This window comes from Bidens hawaiensis, unplaced genomic scaffold (genome assembly GCF_021521415.1).
Source record: "Bidens hawaiensis isolate Kalapana, Puna unplaced genomic scaffold, B.hawaiensis_p1.1 tig00004412_1, whole genome shotgun sequence".
NCBI lineage: Eukaryota > Viridiplantae > Streptophyta > Magnoliopsida > Asterales > Asteraceae > Bidens > Bidens hawaiensis.
The window spans coordinates 1,674,665-1,684,680 of record NW_027491265.1 but is presented as its reverse complement, the minus strand read 5'-3'; the positions used below and the strand labels follow the sequence as shown (position 1 = coordinate 1,684,680).

At 31.6% G+C, this 10,016-nt stretch overlaps 1 pseudogene across 1 annotated transcript; it reads right to left on the bottom strand.

Moving 5' to 3' along the window:
* Positions 1-813: 813 nt before the first annotated feature.
* LOC143626509 (delta(12)-fatty-acid desaturase FAD2 pseudogene) lies at positions 814-2,090 on the bottom strand (annotated as a pseudogene). The gene is made up of 2 exons (XR_013152430.1): positions 2,081-2,090; positions 814-1,995 (listed from the first exon to the last, which is right to left on the bottom strand). The product of XR_013152430.1 is annotated as a delta(12)-fatty-acid desaturase FAD2 pseudogene (transcript).
* Positions 2,091-10,016: the final 7,926 nt, after the last annotated feature.

The following is a 10,016-nucleotide window of genomic DNA, read 5'->3' as shown; positions in this document are numbered from 1 at the left end:
TAGTTTATGAAAATCACCTTGAGGTACTTGATGAAATGAATCTATACATGTTAACGAAAAGAGAACATTAAAATCAATTCATTCTCGTTGAGTTGATAAGTCGGAAACATTTTGAAAGGAATGTTGTTACTTGTGAGTTCAATCTCCACCAACAACTTATTTTTTTTACATTCCAATTCAAAACTTGGTAGGTGGATTTTGTCAAAATAAATTAGATTGGCCTTTGAGTCTCATTGCTTACTCCGGAATTTAAGCGTGAAGATGGAACTAAGACACGCCATTTTTGAGGATTTTACAGTTTACACGAGTAGAAGTTATTTTTGGAATCTCTTTCTTCACTTTGGATAATTTTGAGATTTTTCATCAGATTTAATATCCTTAGAGCATTCTCATCTCATTTCCTATCCCTGTATCCATATATATCATATAATTACACTAAAAAACACTACATTTCTCTCTCCTGTTCAATTAAATACTATTTTTTCATACATTTTTCATTACAGTTTTCTCTCTCCACCCTATAATTTACAAAAAAATTACTACCTTTTCCCCAAATTTACAAAAAAATCACTATCTTTTCTCTCTTCACCCTATAATTTACACTCACAACTACTCACAACCTCATCTTATAATTTACAAACCCTCCTCACATAATTTTAGAGGATGGGTTGAGAATGCTCTTACATTTATCCCACAAAATGAGAGAATACTTAAATGTTTTATTGTTTCTTTATGAAAATCCATATTTATGACAATACTTAAATATTTGTTTCGTTACATCTGGAAAAGAAAAACAAACGATTTTGTCACTGAAAACATTTCATTTATATGGGCATATTCTTGCCATTTACCTACGGAACCAGTAAATTCCTTTCTTCTCGGGATCCTCTTCAATAAAGAGACACTCTTTTGTCTCTCTAATTACCGCCTTTAGAATCGGAGTATCATCGAAGTTGTAGTATTCACCCAAAACAGGTTTGATATATTGTGTGGCCTCAACTATATGATAGTGAGGGATGTTGGAGAACAAATGGTGAACCACGTGAGCATTAGGCTCATCATGGAAGATTGTGCTCAAAATCCCGTAATCTCTGTCAACAGTCGCTAAAGCACCTCTCAACCAATCCCATTCTCTCGAATCATAGTGAGCCACCGAAGGATGGTTGTGGTTTAGATATGTGAACAAGATGAAAAAAGCACACATGACCACCAAGGGGACCCCATAGACATAAAGTAGCCATTGAAAACCTGTTTTTGTACCGATTCGGTAGAGTCCATAGAGGGCTGCAGCAACTCCAAGGTCGGAGAGGAACACTTGACCACGCTCGCTGTCGTTGAAGATGGGACCTAGGGGGTTGTAGTGGCTTGGGAGGCCTTTGTATATCCTGCCATGAAGATTGAAGAGGAAGTACCCGAAATAGCCGAACGCTAACCTAAATACAAGCATCATCACGTTGCCTATCGGGTTGGCAATAATTTCGACAAACCATGTATCGTTCTTGAGTTTGGGAACCCAATTCTCATCCTTTTCGAGTGAACTAGTGTTAGCGTGGTGAGTTCGGTGGCTGAATTTAAAAGAGTGGTAGGGTGTGAGGACAAGTGAGTGTAGGATGAGGCCAATGGCATCATCAAGCAACGGGTATTCGCTAAAGCTGTGATGACCGCAATCGTGGACGACATTCCACAATCCCACCATGACACTACCTTGAAGGAACCAGTATAGTGGCCATGCTATGAAGGACAAGGGTTGAAGGAGGTGGTATATGTAATTATTGGCGATATAGTATAGCGAAAAGACCATGCATAAATCGCGGTAAAGATAGTAGAAAGAGGTTTTAAGATCTCGCTTGAAACAGTGTGGTGGTATTGCTTTCTTCAGATCGGCAATCCCGAATGGTGGTTGGTCGACTGGAAGATGTTTAAAGACATCTCTTTTCGTTGCGGTATCGTTCATTCGGCCACCTGCTCCCATGATTTCCAATGAAATTGAAGAACCTGCAAAAAGAAGAAAATATCAGGACACGTGTGCTTATGCACGTACATATATAGCTTTGAATCTTGTCAAAGATCAAATGCATACCACTGAGAGAATTAGCTCTAGTTAATTTGCTGTTTGATTGCCTGTAGAAATGAATGAAGGAAACGTCGTCCTATATATAGATGAAGTTGGAAGGAAACAACGTTAATTTTCCCACATGTTTTGGCATATCGGTGAGCATATAAGGCAGGTCAAATCTTGTGGGCTTAAATATCCAATATTTTTAAAATAAACGGCAAACCCATGATACCTTTACAGTATACTGTAGAGGGCTTTCTCCTCCCTTCACGTCACTGTTACGTTAGGAATGAAGCTTCGAAGCAGGTAATTTTTTGGGTCAAAATTTATATATATCTATATTTTCTATAAATATATATAATAGGATTGAATGTTAATTATCTTATAATTATTAGACTTGAAAATAATCCATAATTCATGTAAGTTATTGGATCCAATCTAAATTAAAAAACTAAAAAATATAAAAATGAATAAGCAAAAAAAAAATCTACGGACCTTTCTATTTCGACTCAACCTAAATGTTTAAATTTTCAGAGACCACCCTCCTAATAAATTATAGTGTGTTAGGTTCTTAGCCTCGTACATGTGGTTATGTTTACAAAACATAAATAATGCAGAATAGGTTATAGTTATTTTTCTAGAGTAAACCATAAGTAACTTGTGTTGTTATTCGAGGGCAAAAGTATATATTACTATTATAATGACTTATATTATATGACTTATATTAGATTATTAGTGTTTCCTCTTTTCTTTTAACGACTAATAATACGTACAAAAATGGTGTCATTTTCGTGCGATTCCCGATTAACTTTCAATGACACTAGTATTATTATTGCAAAAATGGACTAAAATAGCTCCCTTGACCATAGAGTTGTTAAAAATCATCATTAATTATTTTATTATATGGGTATAATCTGCCCATCTAATATGTGACAAATTAATGTTTTAAACGAATATACACAAAATATATAAGATATAAACATATATAAGTAATTTATGCACAATAATTAAGCGACATATATAACTAATTATGCACAACAGTTACGCAACGTATATGATCGATCACCTATGTTTGTAATTACGCAACGTATATTTATAATTACAAGAATTAAGAGTTACACGTGCTATACCCACCTAATAACGTTTTCTTAATTCGGTTTAAATATATAGCAATATTATATCAATCAAAGAAAATAAAATAATTGTATACTCTAACATGCTTTTTAAAAAATAATACATTTTTAGAAACGTATTTTAAATTAAAAAAAAAAGAAGCTATGGAAAATAATGTCGTAGGTATGTGAATTAGAAAGAAAATGAGGTAAATTATTTAACGTGAGAAAGGGATAGAATAAGTATTTGGTCAATGGTCAATACAAGATATATCATACCATGTTTCCTCATCTTATAGTAAGATGGGGTACAGCCCTCAACCGCCACGCACTTGGATTGAAGTGCAGCTATATCACTGACGGCTCTATTAGGACAAAACATTTGTAGATAGGACAAAACATTTGTAGATGGACGATTATATATATACATGGGAGATTTTTTTAGAACAACTTTAAGTTTTAAGAATTTAAAAAAAACTTAGTGTAACATTTTTTTATTAATATTTTTTACATATACATAATATATGTAGGTTGCATGTACGTAAAAAAATTATAGAATTTTTTACGCATCGAGTAGAATTATTACGTAGGTGTAACAAACGTTTAAATTAGTGTAATCACTGTACATCTTTATTTTTTCTTATATTTTAATTTTTTAATCACATTTAATCTTAACCACATAATCTAATATATTTAATTAAATGTGTGGTCAAAAATGAAGTTCTCAAGTTCTTAAAACTCAATAAGTTTTTCAAAATATTCCTTTCATATATATATACTAGTTTTAGAGCCCGTGTCACATACGGAATAATTCAAATTATAAAATCACAAGTAAAACAAATAATTACATAGCGTATATGAGAAAAATATAGTACATCCATGCTTGTATCTATACTATGTGTACATAATTTGATTTTATTTATATCACAAATGATTTTTTTAAATTAACTTAATAAAAAAATGCCCGTGCAAAAAATGTACCCGAGAATGCTTCTTTTTTTTTTTGAAAAATCATTCTCGATGTCATATATGTATAACTGAAAGAATTTTGGTTAAGAATCAATTTCGGAAATAAGACTTCTCATATGATAGTAGTTCTAACCACTCAGCCTAAATACAAAAGGAGCTTTACCTTTAATGATATATTTATCAATTTACCACCCCATCAAAGAAAAGTAGAACATTAAATTGTAACGATGAATGTTTTTTAAGAACTATGTTTTTCTGAGTTAAATCATGAAAAAGATTTTGATAAGTTTCAGATGGCTTCTCGACTTTGTCATAATGACAACATAAATAATAACATGTTAACCCATTCAATTTTGTGAATATTTTGTTTCATTTGAGCATAGTTTTGCATGACATGCTTCCCATACAACGTTTTGATCACTATTGAAAAAAAAGCTAATGTTGACATAAATATTTAAAATTTGATAAAAGTTAGAAGCATTGATAGGTATGGGGGTGGCATGTCGAAAGTGTAGGCAGTATTTTCTTAAATTTTAATAGTTGATGGAAAAATAGTTAATTTGCCAAATCCCGAACCTTTTGATTATTTCAAAAAATGACCTTAAAAATATATTTGAAACCCGAATCATGTTTAAAATTCTAACTTTCAAACTTTTGACATTTTAAAGTCAACACTTTGAACCCATAAAAAACTTGATGATAAATCTATTTTGCATTCTCAAACTTTTAAAAATACTCAAAATTTTCATTTTTGACTCGTAACAAATTTTGACTTAAATGTAGTTAACTTGTACCAAACAATCTATTTATCGACTTTTGACCCATAAAATCAAATTTAAGTTTCACAAAAAACCTGAAACAATTTTCATTTGAGAAAATGATTTGTTGTTGATTTTTGGAATTCACCAAGTATTTTGAAATATATAGTAAAATAATATGTTTATATATATATATATATATATATATATATAAGTAGTTAGAAACTGTGTACACATGGGGCTTATTGTAAATAAAAAGTAAAAAAGAAGTAAAAATTCTATACTACATAATAAATAAAGGTTTCTCAATTTCACAAATTATCACACAAGATAAATTATTAAAAAAATGTTCTAATATCTCTCTCTTATTAAATGCATTTTTCTCTTTTTTATTAATATTTTATATTTAACTTTTTTCCTTTTTAATCTATTATATTCTCTTTTTAATAATTATTTTTTATTAAAAATTAATCTCATAAAATATTTTATATGAAAATCCTATAAAATAGGGATATATTAAAAATTAATATCCTATTTTATTTAAAAGAAAAGATATTATTTTTAATTAAGAAATAATTTTATAATAAAGAAAATAAACGGGTAATGGGTATCACCAAATCCAGATAGTTTTTAAACCGGATTATAACATATCATTTATTTGTGAAACCATTTTATCATCAAACCTAAAGTATATTAATTATTAACTTTCTTACAATAAATAAAATTAAAATCCAAATATACATATATATATATATATATATATATATATTAAAAACGAATAATGTAAAACAACCCCTGTAACACGGAGGATAAAATCTAGAAATATATATAATTAAGTACATTATTGGTTTCTATAGTTAAACTTCAGAAAATACAAGGTAATAAATGGAAAGAAAAAAAATCATCATTAATTTATTTTATTATACAGGTATAATCGACACATCTTATATGTGACAAATGTTTTAAACGAATATATAATCACACACAAATTATATAAGATGTAAACATATATAGTAATTTATATGCACAAGAATTACGCAATGTGTATGATCGATCACCTATGTTTGTAATTACGTAACTTATATTTATAATTATGGGAATTAAGATTTACACTTGTTATACCCAACTTATATCGTTTTCTTAATTCGGTTTAAATATATAGCAATATTATATCAATCAAAATAAAATAATTGTATACTCTAATATGTTTTCTAAAAAATAATACATTTTTATAAACGTATTTTAAACTTAGAGAAAAAGAAGCTATGACAAATAATGTCGTAGGTACGTGAATTAGAAAGAAAATGAGGTAAATTATTGAACGTGAAAAATGGATAGAATTAGTATTTGGTCAACACAAGATATATCATACCATATTTTCTAGATGGGGTACAGCCCTTAACTGCCAAGCACTTGGCTGAGGGGTGTGGGGCTTCAGCGGGGACGCGAGAGCCCCTCCGCTCGCGCCCCCAGGCGCGAGCACCACACCACCGAGGCGCGAGAGGGGCGCGAGCACGGCTTTCAAAGCAGGCGCAAGCCTGTTCGCGTGAAGGAAGAGGCGTAAAGGGACATGGGAATGCGTGAAAGAGCCGTTGGGATGAGAAATGAGCCGTTGGGCTCTTTAATTTTATTAAAAAAAATCTGTTTTTCCTATATATAAACCTAAACCAATTACCACACCCAAAATCACATACCACACCCAAAATCACATAAAACAATTACCACAACTTCAAAAAAAACCTAAAATCAACCCATCTTCAAAACCATGGAGGTGGTCTCTAATGACAAAAAGGAAAAAAGTCGAATGAGAGATTTGGACTTCCTTACAAGAGACTTCAGTAACCTAAATCCGGTCGATCAAATGCTGATGGAAAAGCAAAAGGCACGTATCCGAAAGAGGTTGATCGAAGAAGACCAAGCCGAAGAATAAGAATAATGTTTTTTTAGTACTTTAATTTTTTTTTTATTTTTAGATATTAATGTGTTTTTTTTTAATGTGTGTTTTTTTTAATAATTTATGAGTTTTTTTAATAATACGTTTTTTGAATATATTTATAAAAAAATAAAAAAAAAATCCGTTGGAGCCCCCGCTGGAGCCCCTCCACACCAGGGCCAGGGGCTCCAGCGGGGGCTCCAACACCCACCTTATCCAGTTTCTCTCTCTGCCACACGTCACAATATTATTGGCTGGAGCCCTCACTCGCGCCCCCATTGGAGCCCCCCACACCCCTCAGCCTAACGACAATCATAAAGAGCGGGCCTCGGTGCCGCAAAGACCTTTTTGATTAGTTAGGTGTTGTAAAATCGTAACTTGCTTGACTTGATGGCACCAACTCATGCTACATCATCCAATTTTTTTTCTTCAAATTTTGTAATTCATTTTCAGTGTTGACACCGTAATAAACATCACCAAAGCAACAAAATTTGTGTCGACTAAATAAATATCATTTTAAATGTGTTATCTTTTGTATTATAAGTTATACGGGTATTTGGTCATTTATTAACATAATTTTTGGGTTTAATGTTAGTACTGTAATGAAGGTCACCGATACAATTCGCGTCGATATTATCGTAAGTTTCATTTATTTATTTAAAGTGTTAATGTTTTTTATTATAAACTATATGAGTATCGCTCATGTCTTCTGTGTTGACGGGTTAGTGTTTTTCAAATCAGTGTCGGTATATTAACTAGCTTAAGTTATACCAATCAAATACGCCCCGGCGCAACATGGAGCTTATAACCTTGTAATTTTTTATTTGAATTGACAATCTGATATCTAAAAGCTACATAGATAATATTGAAATAAAAAAAAATCCTTTCAATATGTTTAATAATTTAGTATAAATAATAAATTCAAAATCTTTGCAAAATTAAAAAAATTGTATTATGATTGGTTGCTTTATTGCAACGTCAAATCTTTATCAACTATTCACAATTGACTTTTATCAGCGTGCATGTTACGGGTAAAAAGTACAAAGATTCTGATAAGCAGAATCCTCGTAAAGATCTTCGCAGTACATCAGGATTATAGACAGAAGGCGGTATCTTCAGTAAATATCGTTGTTTATACATTAACCGTCATTATCCTTTCACATTTGACTTGGTCTTACAGGCAACGGCTTGCAATTAATTCCTAGCCGAAGACTTGGTCAAACATTAAACATAAGAGATGTTGGAGGCAGTTACAATCGGTTAATGATAAAGATATGCAATTTGTAACAGTTCTAAGATCCTCACCAGAACAATTAGTTCTAGTTATTTTTAGTTATCACTCATGTAACTGTATATGGAAGTTGTCTAGATCGCATAAGACACGAACACACACCCATATTACACACTCTTGTACTCATAGTAGCGATCAGACATTTCAAACTTATCGTTCAAAGTTTAATATAATTCTTCATCAGTTCTGTAATTCTCTTTTTGATAGTAGTTCTCTCTAGATCCCACCTATATATATATATATATATATATATATATGGTTAGGTTATAACAAAAACCCACTTGAGTTGTGAAAACTCTAGAAATTCGTTCTCAACCACATGTTTTTAATTAAAGATTAAATCTTGTGGTCGACAATTAAAGTTAATAAAAAATGTAAAAGTTTATTTACACTTTCTCTCTTCTGAAAACATATATAAAAATTAGTAAAAAATGTAAAAAAAATAGCAAAACATTTTTTTTTACGTTTTTGATGTTTTGTATTAAATGTAACAACATATATTACATGTAACAAAAAAAAGGATGTTACATAGGGTTTTCACAACTCAAGTGGGTTCATTCTATACTTTTCCATATATATATATATATATATATATATATATATATATATATATATATATGTTGTGTGTGCGTGTGAGAAAGTGATGTTGCCCTTTCCCCCTTGAGCGCCGGTCTTCCTAAGCCCCGCCCCTTGTTGAGCGCCCCCCGACAGTGTTCAAGCCCGAAGGCGCCCCAACCAAGCCCCCTTGGACGTCCATAGCGAACCGTCTTAGGGCTGGCAAATCGTGTCTTACCGTGTTTAATAGTTTAGAGACAACACGATTAATACAAGTATCAAACATGAAAACAACTCATTTATCACTTGGCTTTGGTGGTTGAGCATAGTAATTAAATGTATAATGTATTAAGAAGGAGAAATAACGAAGCCTAACATCCTAATGTTAATTATTTTTAAAAAGTATAAAATTGCATATCGTACATTTTAGCCGAACAGGTCTTATCGTGTATTAAAAAGGCACCTAATGGCCAGCCTTACGTGTCTATCAATCGGACACGGTTTTTATGACGGAATTATTGTGCTAAGCATTCTTGACTCATGCTTTACCGATAAATTGGGTATCCTATTAAGTAACCGGTGCCCTTTTTCTTAAAGTTTCGTATTGATACTGATTCGTTACCGATACCATGTTGAGATAAACATTTTGCACCCAGTACGACTACCCAAACTGTATCAGTTCAGTATTGATAAATTTGATTAAGTATATACCCACTTTTTTTTTATATAAATTTGGTACGAGTTAAATGCAAAAATCACCCCTATGGTGGGAGGCGTTTTGCAGGAATCGAGCCATGGTGGCAAAAGCGTAGACATCACCCCTGTGGTGGACGTTTTTTTTTTTCCTTTTTTTGCAATCGGGTTCCGACATTTGTAACAACATTTACTAAACTATAAAATGACCCTTATGCCCTTGCAATGTGCAACCATGTGGTTGTGTAACATAGCATGAATCATACCTTGATGTCTTAAAAAGTTTTCCCTCCAAATTCAAATTTAACTGATTATTGACTTTTAAAGTTCGGCTTCTTTTGACCGGATTGACTTTCATCAAAATTGAAAGTAACAGATTAAACTGATTAATTGTTTAACCTTTAACATGATTAAGTGATTAACTAACCAGATTGACTATGATTGGCGCTAACTTATTAACTAAACCCTCCAAATTCAAAGATAACCGATTATTGACTTTTTAAGTTTAACTTTCTTCGGTTGGATTGGCTTTCATCAAAATTTAAAGTAACTGATTAAACTGATTGATTCTTTAACCTAAGTGATTTACTAACTTTAACATGATTATGTGATTAACTAAACTTTTAACATGAATAAGTGATTAACTAAG